The sequence below is a fragment of the Harpia harpyja genome, chromosome 6 (assembly GCF_026419915.1).
Source record: "Harpia harpyja isolate bHarHar1 chromosome 6, bHarHar1 primary haplotype, whole genome shotgun sequence".
NCBI lineage: Eukaryota > Metazoa > Chordata > Aves > Accipitriformes > Accipitridae > Harpia > Harpia harpyja.
In genome coordinates, this window is record NC_068945.1 from 59,871,881 (window position 1) to 59,884,112 (window position 12,232).

General features: G+C 38.9%; 1 protein-coding gene across 15 annotated transcripts in view; it reads right to left on the reverse strand.

Moving 5' to 3' along the window:
- The window catches only part of CACNA2D1 (calcium voltage-gated channel auxiliary subunit alpha2delta 1), a 433,632-nt gene that overhangs the window by 347,816 nt on the left and 73,584 nt on the right, over positions 1–12,232 (reverse strand). The gene's annotated exons all lie outside the window — the stretch shown is intronic.

Consider the following 12,232-nt stretch of genomic DNA (forward strand, 5'->3'; position numbering starts at 1 on the left):
GGGTAACTTCACTAATAGACACTGAAGGGAACAGGCAGAGACACCCTCTTTGAAATTTCTAATCCAAAACCTGTGAACATTGAGGGATTAAATGCATAGTGGACCACAGATACTAGCCAGGCTTGTATGTGTTCTTACCCAGCATCTCCCCGTGCCAACATAAGGGCAGAATACTGACTACACAGGCTACCTCAACCCAGCAGGGCATTTCCTGTGCTCTTATCCCACAGACTACCCCCTAGCTTCAGTTACCACTCCCACTAAAAAAAATGAGGTCTTAGTATTTTGGTGGAGGGAAAAAAAAATCTTTGTGGACCTTGAAAATGGTGATAAATGTAACTTGTAGCTTCAGCTAGCAGGAAACCACAATGGGTCTACTTTAATGAATAAATTTCATTTCACTTAAACAGTACCAAGTATCACCAACCCCATTCAATGCGGAACAGAGCCTTGATAAATCTGTAATTTCTCCCTTCCACATACCTGCTGCAGGGAAGGAAGGAAAAAGAGCAACAAGGAAGATGAACATGTGACAAAGGCACAGAAGAACAGAGGGCATGTCAGATGCTTCTTTCTGCTGTTCCCTTATAAAATCTCTGCCTTGCCCCAAAAGGTCTGTGTCCCACATTACACATTGATTATCAAAGTGAACATTGCCATGAGCACAGAGCAGTGAAATGGCAAGCCTGGTGACCCAAAAGTCATTGGCAATTTTGTACATAACCATTAGGAAGGGTTCCATTTTAAATAATCTAGCTTTCACCTGCATTTGTGCGTTAATTTTGCCCTCTGAAATGCAAATTGAACTGAATTATAATTCAAATGTTTTGAGAACTTATTAAAACTCTCTAAAATTCTTAGAAAAAATGTTGCAATTCAAAAGAGTTGTCATATACCATTTTTTTAATTAAGATAGAAATGAAACAAATCTCTTGTCATTTTTTAAAAGTGTTTATATTGCTAATGCATTCTGTCTAGCAAAAAAAAGTAGTCATCTTTGTTACAACATTGACTTTCAAGGCTGTTAGAAGTATGGGAAGCAACGTTTCCTGGAAGTCATCATTGGTTAAAGAAACCTGTGGAAACACTACATGTCAGCTGGACTATGGTATGAAGACCTACTTTGTAGAAACCCTCCTTATTATTTACTATACAACTATTATACAAAGTAGTCTAGAACACACAGGCTGAAATGGTCTCATTCAAAGACAATGCATTTTAATACAGTTGAATCTATCATTAGAAATCGAACCTGGAATTTACAGATTTCATAGCATATTTAGAAAACAGTGACTGTGTCTTGGACACAGGTACCTTGAAAAGTATTTACAGGGTGAAGTGGGTGAACAATTCAACATGAGTTAGTGTGATGCTATAGTAACACAGTCTAATTAGAACTTTTAATATGGGGAATGCAGAAAAAGAGAAGCAAATGGTACAAAGCATTGCACTGACACAAATACTGGCATCATGCATACAGTCAGGTATCAATGCTCTTAAAGAAAAGATACTGAAAGACAACAGAAGATGCCAGGAAAGAGTCCCAAAATTATCCAAGACCTGGGAAAAAAGGCCTCATAAAGGCAGAATCTAGGCTGAGAGGGTTGTGTACAATACACAGCTACTGTACAACAGTTTATTTATAACTTGTGTTTCCAAGTTTGGACCACTGAAAACACCACTTACATTTGGTTCTTCTCTGTAATGTTTAATAGAGCTTTCAGCAAATAAGTGGACTTTTCATTTCACAGAAGATCTTAAAAATTTTAAAATTCAATTTTGTTGGTGTTGAAAAGTAAACTTTGTGACTGAAGGAAAGATTAGGAGTCTTGGGAGGGTTGGCTAAACAGCATTAGGGTATGGAAGCCAACACTTGCAATGCTCAAGAACTCCTATATTCTTTTTCAGTCTGTTTAGATAGGAAACCTTCCATTAAACCAGACAAATTTGAGCAAATTAAACTACTAGCATGAAATATTGTGATTTTGAAAAATGCATGTTTTACCATGGAAAATCATTCTTCTGTAAAATTTCCAACTAGGTACAGTGGAGACCAGTCTTACACCAATAAATGCATCAATTTGTTTCTTGGGCAGACAATCTGAATGGAAGTCATCAGACCAATAAATAAGAAAAAAAATAGTTCTCTTTGCCTATCAGGCAGAAGCACATACAAGGAAAACAAAAATATCTGCAGGAGAAGCAGCTGCCTGAGGGGTAAGCTTCAGCTAAGAAGGGTAGCAAAGCCCTGGAGACAAAAACTGGGACAAATCCAAGAAAAGCAACTATAGAGGTTTGGGTTGCATTGTTTTCTTTTTAAATCTGAGCTTCTGAAGCTGAAAAAGTAACTTTATAACCAAAGGAAACCGAAAGAGCTATTTGGAGCAAGATTTCACCTTTCACAGCTGCTACATCAACCCCCCAGCTTTGGGTAATGCTCACTTTAATGAGGCTATGCACCTGCAGAACATCTTGCACAAATGAAATTTCAGTATCCATAAACCTAGACAAAGAAACCTGCTTATAACAAACACATGAAGAATCCCCCACAGGGAGTTTAAAAAACAACACCACAACCCCTGGAAAATTAGCCACGGCCATTTATTTCGTAAGGGTATTTGCTCAAATGAATATATAAAGGGGACTGAATGGGAAAGAACTGCTACAGCTATTGGTGCTCCTTATTTTTCTCCATACCAAATGTGAAAGCAACAAAGAAGCTATGCTATCAGTGACAATCTACTGTGTAAGGAGAAAGAAAAGTTAAATTGTGAAGCTGATCATCCAATAATATTATTTGCCACAAGCTTTTTTTAGCTTTCATCATCTCAGTCACACTTAGAAGCTCTGACTGCAATACACTGTGCTAGCAGGACAGAGATTCAGCAGGTGTCTCTCTAAGCTAGCTTACTAGATGCCATTTCAGCACTATATACAGTTCAGGTCCACAAAAATCAAAATGATGACTCATGGCTATCTATGAGGGTATGGGAAGTGGGAGGGACGACCCCCTCTTTATCTGTCAACAAGAATACAAGATCTGCAGAAGGAAAATCAAGCAAACTGCGGAAAGAAAAAACACAGAAACAGGCAATATTTGTAAGAACTTTCATTGCAAGCCCTCTGATTTATTTTTCCAGACTTTTATGATGCCTTGCAAGGTATGTGAGTTATGTGAATCTATCCTCTGAGGCATAATGTTGCATCTATACAACCTGGATTTTGGTTAATAAAATAAGACTCAAGGCAAGACAAGTGAAAACAAATTCAAACATCTGACATGTGGACAAGCTGACAAATGTTTGACTTCACAAGTGTCACGTCTTGCTAGCTGTCATTCCAAAACACATTTGATTCAGCAGCTACAACTGTCTTTCAGAATAGGCTACATTTACATCTGGAGATTCAAGGAAAGTTCATACAGGCTAGCAGACTCAGTATTATAGTCTAAAAAAAGCATATATAAAACCCCTTTTGCTAGTGTGCAAATTTCCAGTGAAGGTAGTTTTAAAAGAAGTGCAGTATCAGTCTTAAACTCACCTGCAAAGTTCCTGCCATATCTGAAGTAGCTATTTCTTGTAGTTGGACCAGCTCTAGTCATGGACTCAAAGCTAATTCTAATGCTGCAAAAAGGAGATGACAATGTCTATTCTGAATACTTTCAGGAAGCATCCAGAAATAAAATTTAGAAATTTTCCATCTCGGTGAGTTACTCAGTGTGTAGAGAATTGATGGGAGATATAAAAAGTAAACATATAAATAGACCTAGATTCCTAACTCTGTAAAATTCTACCAAATATATAATGGAAAAGACTTAAAAGAACCAAGACATACTGTCATGTAAAAACATATGGTATGAATGATCATACAGTCCTTATACAGAGAAAAGTTTATTTTATTTGTATTTTTCCAAAACATCAGTATTTTTCTGGTAGAACATTGGCACAATCAAAGCCATTTGGTTGTGATGCTGGTACACACTTCGTGTAATCTTTTCACTAAATATCTTCTCCTGTAGCTGAAGAGCCACATCCAGCTTGAAATGAAAATTTAAAATAAAAGAATAAAATATTTTGAAATATTAAAGGAACAGCCACACCTTAACAATTCCAAGGGGAAAATGAACATGTTAGAGTGAAAAATAATATAAAACCTGTGTATACAGCACAAAAACATACATAGACAAAACTTCATTCATCTGTTTGACCAGTAATTTACTCTAGTTAATTCGCTCTTTTCCATCTATGTAGACTTCCTCTTCTTAGAAGTAAGACCTGAAATTATTTTGGTAAACAACCCAGTGCACAAAGTCTATTACCAACTTCCTTATGATGGCCAGCTTCTCACATAACTGCTAACAAAAAAATACTAACAAATTGTGGGGAACTGTTGCTTGCTGGGAGACTAACGACAATTCAAGCTATCTTCCTTCTCTGAATTTCTCCAACTTGAGCCCTTTCCAATACAATTGTCTAACTCTGCCTATAACTGGCAAGTAAGTCAAAAGGGTAGAAACACGTGAAAATAAAAAATAGAAGTAAAGAGAAAATAGCAGTAAATGTATCAAGACATGAGTGATGCTTGTTTTTGTAGTGAAATCAGTTTTGAAATCAGTTCCCAACAAGGCTTATGTTCTTAAAATTAGCTAGGAAAGAGAGGAAGGGAAAGGCATTTTATCTTGATTAACCTTCTGACGCTACCACAACTCAGCAGTAAAACTGAGACCTCTCCCTTTCTCTGTTGATTCTATGGGATATCACACCTGTGCATAAGGAACTAATAGGAAACATCAGGTGCCTCCATCAACTCAAAACCTAGTTGAGCAGTGTCTTCTCATGACAAAATCACAGTGTTTACTGCATCATCGTCTGCAAAATAATGAGGGAAGTCAGAATCACAGATTGCCTTCAACTTTAGGAGGATGCAAACTACACCTCCAGAGAATAACCCAATTTACAGGCAAGGACTCTAGCCTTCATGGCCTGACAATAACAATAAATGTATTTAACATATTTGAAGGGATGATAATGAAGGTGGAGGGCAATGGTTATCATCAAAATGTGATTTTTGCAGATTCTACTATGCACTGGAGGACTTTAGCCTTGTGATCAGAGGACTTAAATGGGAAGGAAAAGAACGGAGTTTCAGATCCTCCTCCCTGGTCAAATGTTTTGTCTATTTACCTTTTAGATTAGAAGATAACTGGAAAAATATGTATTTCCAGTATGCACACTGGAATATAGTTTAGATGCAATTTCAACACACCTGTGCAAGTGTGTCCAGATCTAGATATGTATCCATATGTATACATAGATATTTTCAGCTCAGAGACCTGGCCCAAGTCCTCATGGAGTGACTAGCTCTAAGCTTTAGATTACCCTGCAGAAGTGGTAGACTTCACCATTAGGTGTGACTATTTAGGCTTCTTTGAAATTTCTAGTGGAGCTCAGGAGACCAGTGGCTGAGTTCCAACAGAGCCCCAAAACCAGAGATGCTGCCCAGTACAAGTTCTGCTAAATGAGTGGACAACTCAAATTAATCTATAGAGTATTTTTGAAGAGTTGAAAGATATCTTGTTAGTATAGGCAATTTAAGATTAGCAGACCAGAAGGTAGGTGTCCAAGAGTGTTTTCAAGGATGCTAGGTTGGTTTTAGACATCCAAACAAAACTCAAGCTAGAGTTTTGGATCCCTTCCAAAAACCAATAGTATCAAGCACACCTACAAAATTTATTTTAGTTTTACAGGTCTTTCAGGCTACAGAAAAATTCCCAACTCTATTTAAAGTGCACAGCATCTCTGCCCAGGAATCTCAAAATATGTTATAACACATGTTTATTTAAGCTTCCCGGTTGTATTGTGAGACACTGAAGCCTTATTTCAGGCAGGCAGGGAAATACTAAGAGATCTGGACACACTTGCACAGCTGTGCTGAAATTGCATCTAAACTAGCAGATAAACATTCTGAGCTCCTCATTCACTGATGCAGTTGTGCACCTTGGACATTTCCCAACAGCACGTAGAAGTAACCTGTCTCCTAGCGCACAATCTGTGCCTCAGTTTCCATGGAAACTCAGTTTCCTCAGTTTTCAGAAGAAACCAAGGCATAAAGGCTAGAATGAAGATATGATGTCTCTGATTGACGTGCCTGAAGAAATCTAGACAATAAGGTGCAAATCTGCACATACCACGTCTTTGTCTACACACAGCACAGGTAGCCAAGGGTATTGACTAGTACCTTCCCTTGAATGACCTTAATATAAGAGTTTAATAGTTAAAAGCAAAAACAAGTGACCACACAGCAAAACAAATAAATATTAAGCAGGCATTTGGCAGTGAAAATATGAATGTCTCTCATTCACCATTGAAATGTATCTTAGTGGACCTTGAGTGTTTGCTTTACTCAAATGGTTATGCTGTTGCCTTAGAATATGGGCAGTAATGGAAGAAAAGTTTATTAATAAATGCACTGCGAGTGTATACCATAGTGTTGACCACAAGGTACCGACACTGAGGCTTTCCAGAAAGAGATATTTCATTGTGGAAAAGAAGATTTGCAGGGATATATGCATACATCTTAATTTTGGATAGGAGGACAAGTAGGATTCATGTCAAAGTATCACACAAACAAGTAGCCAACAGTTAAATGATTTGGGAATGCAGAAAGGGATCTTATCTAACCAAGAAACAGGATGTTATGTTCCTGTTTCCAAAATTTTCTGCAGGCTGTGCTTGCAAAGACTGTTAGTAGGTGTTCTTTATTCATCATTTTCTCTCCTAGCTTTAATTTTCTGTTACCTAAGAGATCCAAACTTGCTTACTCTCTTCAACTCAAATGTACCAGCAAAAATGAGCAAAGTAAAACTGCAGATTTTCATACCATAGAAGATTAAGGATGGTCCACGATACCTAACGAGTAATGGGCTGCTCAGGTGGGCAGAGGAAGGCCAAGGGCTGCACAGGTGACAACTTCACACTGCACAAGAGTGAAGCTGCGCCTTAGATTTAGTGTGCAGCACTGGATCAAATATTACTTTAAGATAAGTCATACTCCTGTGAGAAGCTGCTCAAAGCTTCCCCGGCTCCGAGTCGGAGCCGCCTCTGGCCCAGGCCGAGCCCGTCAGCGACGGCGGTATCGCCTCTGGGAGAGCGGATTTCAGAGGGGGAACCTGCAGCGAGTAGGGGATTGGGATGGGAGAGGAACCCCTCTGCGGGTACCGAGGGCAGGGAGGAAGGAGGGCAGGAGGGGCTGCCCCCGCAGCCCGTGGGGAGACCAGACGGCAGGCTGTCCCCCCCCAGCCCACGGAGGGGAGCAGGGGAGCAGATGCCCACCGGCAGCCCGGGGAGAGAGAAGCCCATGCCGGAGCAGGGCTTGGCCGCGACTCCGTGGGGAAGCCCGCGCTGGGGCAGTCTGTGCCTGAAGGACTGCAGCCCACGGAAAGGACCCACGCTGGAGCAGTTTGTGAAGAACTGCAGCCCGTGGGAAGGACCCGCATTGGAGAAGTTAGTGGATAACGGTCTCCCGTGGGAGGGACCCCATGGTGGAGCAGGGGAAGAGTGAGGAGTCCTCCCCCTGAGGAGGAAGGAGCAGCAGAGACAAGGTGTGAGGAACTGACCCCAACCCCCATTCCCCGTCCCCCTGAGCCGCTGGAGGGGAGGAGAGAGAGAATTCGGAAGTGGAGTTGAGCCTGGGAAGGAGGGAGGGGTGGGGGGAAGGGTTTTTTTTAAGACTTGGGTTTACTTCCCATTATCCTTGTTTTGATTTGATTGGTAGTAAATTAAATTGATTTTGGTTTTTTCCCCAAGTTGAGTCTGTTTTTTGCCTGTGACCATAAATGGTGAGTGATCCCTCCCTGTCCTTGTCTAGACCCATGAGCTTTTCTTTATATTTTCTCCTCCTCATCCCACCGGGGCGGCGGGGAGGAGTGAGCGAGCGGCCTCGTGGTGCTTTGTTGCCAGCTGGGCTTAAATCACGACATGTATTTAGAATAGTTTTTGTTTAAATTATTTAGTTTCCATTTGAACTGAAAGTTTATGTTCTATTAGCATGATCTACATAGCTCCAGAAAGGTATTGCATTAATGAATTGGGTAGGAACTTTAAAACAGAGGATATTTCTACTGAAAATGAACAATTTAGGTGCCAGACTGCCTAACGGGCTAGGCATACTATTTGTTGGTATCCTTGGAAAGGTTGTATACCTGAAAAATGTCCAAGAACCTTTGTGAGTTTTGCTTGTAGTTACTGCAGGATACATTTTCAATGAAACCTCCACCTGCCTTCCATTACACACCTGGAAATGCAGGTTGCAATGGTAGCACAGCTAGTCCGTACACTGCCTTTTAGCAAAATACACAGAGACAGAATATTAATTGCCCATAATACCAAAGAATCGTGGAATATCTCAAGTTGGAATGGACCCATAAGGATCACTGAGTCCAACTCCCTGCCCCTCGCAGGACCTTATGCATACCCTATGCATATGGAAATTCCATAATATTGAAATAGTATGTCTTCCGTAGGGTTAGGCCAGGCAAATATGCATTAGTAAACAACAGTAAACCAAAAAAGAAATGTTCACTATTTGAACAACAGGCTCTACTGCAAGATGGTCTTTGACATCCCTGACTATAAGGCTGTTGCCTGTCTCCCTCCTTACTACACATACCACTCCCTTCATTGCACTTCACTAGAAAATTCTCCATTTTCTTTTCATCCTAACTTTTTCTTCTGTGGCTAACATTTTCTAGTAATAGCTATCTAGGAAAGCCCTCTGAGTTCAGATCAGGACTTTCCCCTTTCTCCTTCCCAAGCTAGGTACCTATTTCAACCACCATTTTTAAGCTTCTCTAAAGCATAAATTCATACACATGAAAAAATAAAAAGAGACTTTTTCCTTATGGTGGGACAAGTCATCCTTGTCCAGATTTTTGTTGTAACCTTTTTTCATATAAACCAGAAATGAAATCACAAAGCTTTTCCATGTTACTCAAGCCCTTTGTGTGTAATGTACAGAACCATTAAGTAACTTTACCTTTAAGTCATAGCTAGAGAGTTTTCTAGCACAAAGTTGCATGAAAACACAAATAATTTAGACTGCAAGCGTTATTTCTCATTTAAAGGTGCTCTTGCAGCTCAAGGGAAGCCAACTTATTATTAGAAAAGTCATCGCTAATATTTGCTTATTATAACCTTGCCCAAAGATTGTTTGTCTAGCATGCCTAGAGAAAATCATGGCATCCCTGGGGTATGCTAGTCTCTGAACAATGACACTGTTGATGTCATTCACTGGCACCTTCCTCGTGGCATCACTGGAGGATGTATGATCCTCTTGCATCATACTCTTTTCAGGATTCAGGTCTTAATTAACACTTTGAGTCATATTAGCCCCAATGGTAAAACCCTTTGTGCAGTCATTAGTAACAGTTCCATTCAACTCCACTCCTGATTTCAGAGAAAATGTGACCCAGCAGGTTTAAGAAGACTTAAATTTCAGATAAATAATTCAGCTTCACTACATAAAGCTTACAAAATGTCAGCATAAAGATAGTCCTTGAAAAAAGAATTAAGAGAAATACATATGGAAGGTGAAGAAATTCTCTTAGTAGAAAGTAAAAGTTCGGATGCAGGTGATAGCATAAGAGAAACCAACATGAAGTGATCCAAAATTAATAACCATGTAGAATATGAGTCAGCAAAGAGATCTGACTGGGACTGAGATTAATAAAAGGGTATATTTCCCCTTAAGTAATGCTTCTTAGGCCTTTTACTCTTTTGCTTTTTTTAGTCAGACTAAGCCCCTGGGTACATGAATATACATCAGAAATACATTTTTTAAAGAAACAACAACAGAATTCCCCAGAACAGCTAACCTTGATAATGGTTGAGAAAAATGACTGAATCAGAACCTGGAAGCTAAGCCAAACAATGAAAATAATATTAAAAGGCTTAATCAACTTAATAATAATGAAAATAATATTAAAAAGCTTAAGTCAGTTTTACTTATTTGAGAGGTTATACTCATTTTTTAATGCATTGGCTTTGGCTGTGTCTGGCATTTGTTACAAAAGGAAAAGTAAGTTTTCTCAGGAACCATCTATGACCAACCACTCCTAGAAAGCTGTTCTGAAGAAAGTGGTTTTGATAATTTTTTTTTTAAATGTATGTAAATATTAAAAAAAAAAAAAGTAAAAAAAAAAAGTAAAAAACCCAGACTAGGATATATAGAGAGAAATTAAATACCACTTGCTTAAAAAAAGCACAGTAGGTTACCAAATAAATATATATTTTTATATATACATATCAAATTAGGATTTTTATATATATATATTTAGCACATAAAAAGTACAGAAAGTTCACAGAAAGTTTCTGCAAGGCAAACATCTGAAACCTGACAACCTCTGTAAGAGAGCTCTGTCCTTCTTGAACTGGAGTAGAGGCATGTTTCAATAGGTCATTTCAATTACTTTGCTGCAAAAAGGATCTTACGTAGATGTTGTAATCATGTAATTAATGTTTGTAAATTCTCAGGCAATTAAAAAAAAAGTAATGTTAAAAAAATTTAGAGATGTTCTAACACTGAAGAGAAGCATCACTGATCAGTATTTAAAGGATGTCAAATCAAATTCAGTTGTGTGAAGTGTGTGTGGGGAGCTAAGTTATTTCCACCTGTTTGGGGATGAATTTCACTCTGCATGAAGTGGCAAGATTGATAAAGAGGTCATGCAGAAGTCTTGCTGACACGCATCCTGAAATGATGGCATGCAGCTAAAAATAATAAGTATTGTACGTTCACTGCAGCACTGGCAGTAACGGCAATCCCAAGCTTTAAAGACATCATGAGTGACACCCCCCCAAAATAATAAAATTGGTTTTAAAGTCATAAGTCTTTAGCCACTAATGCATCTGGAGGACTTTTTATTTGCCTTCCGGATGCATTGACTTGATCATTTAAAATTAAAATTACCTGAGAAGTTCTGAAGACTACAAGACTTCTTTTTTTTAAAAAAAAAAAAAAGAGAGCAACGGGACTGAAGGAACATCCTTCCCCTAATTTAATCTTCTTTTACATCAGGGAACCGAATTGTATTACCCTTTTCAAAAAGTGACCATGGACTTGCCTAAAATGAGGTAGGCACCCTTCTTATTCCACATTCACAGAAAAACTGTTCTGAAATCATTTCTAAAATGAGCATGAAATAGTTAATTGATTTTCCTAAAGTTTTAAGATCAAACCACTATAGACACACACAAACCGTGACATTAATCTTGAGTCTCAAGAAAATATAAGATTTGGCTGTGATAATTTAAAAACATCAGACTAATATGGGTTGATGGGAAAACGGTGGAAAAACTGGTATGTTTACAAAGGTCTGCAAATGTCTTATAATATTTTGCAATAATAATACAAAAAGTCCTCAGAGTACTACATAAACACATGCCCACTGATTTAAAACAGGAAAACAAAGAAAAAAATCATCTTTTTTACACTCATTTGACTGAAGCAGAGAACCTTTGGCCCAGGTAACACTGATGTACGTTGCATGTTACGGAAGCTATGGGAACTGGAAGAGTGAACTCCTGCTAAGAACAGAAGACAGGAAAACGGGTACCTCCTGTGGTACCTATGCACAGACAATGGACTAAGCAAAATCTCATCACCTACAAGAAGGCTAGTCCTCAGGATAGCATGCAGCAGCGGTTTCACTCTCAGACTGATTCTTCAGCTGCATGAAACTGTACTGATAAAAGGACTGCTTGGGTGGGACTTATCTCCACCAATTTTACACACCTACAGTATAGACATTTATATCGAGGCTCCTCTGATAGAAAAAGAGAGAAGTAAGTACTTCTGGGCTGTAGTTCATCCCATTTTAAAGTCTGATTCAGAACATGTCAGGTCAATCCTGAGTGGGAAGTGCCTGTTTTATTCCACTGAACAAAAAAGGAGCTTAGGACAACCAGCTGAGTAGATGTCTACAGTTAGGTGAATTAATCCCTCTTTCTTCTCTGTTTCCCTTTAAATGACACGTCCAAACTCATCTGCAAGTCTATGTGGATATGTAATTGCTCAGGGAATCCCAGTCTGCTGTTCCATCCTTTAAACCCATTTCTAATAGCTCTACTCTGTAAAAAGCATGTTTATGAATTCATCCGGATCCCCCTGTGCATGTTTGGTCAGTATCTTCTGAAAAGCACTCTAAACTCTTATACAAGTCAGAGTGATGTGAGCA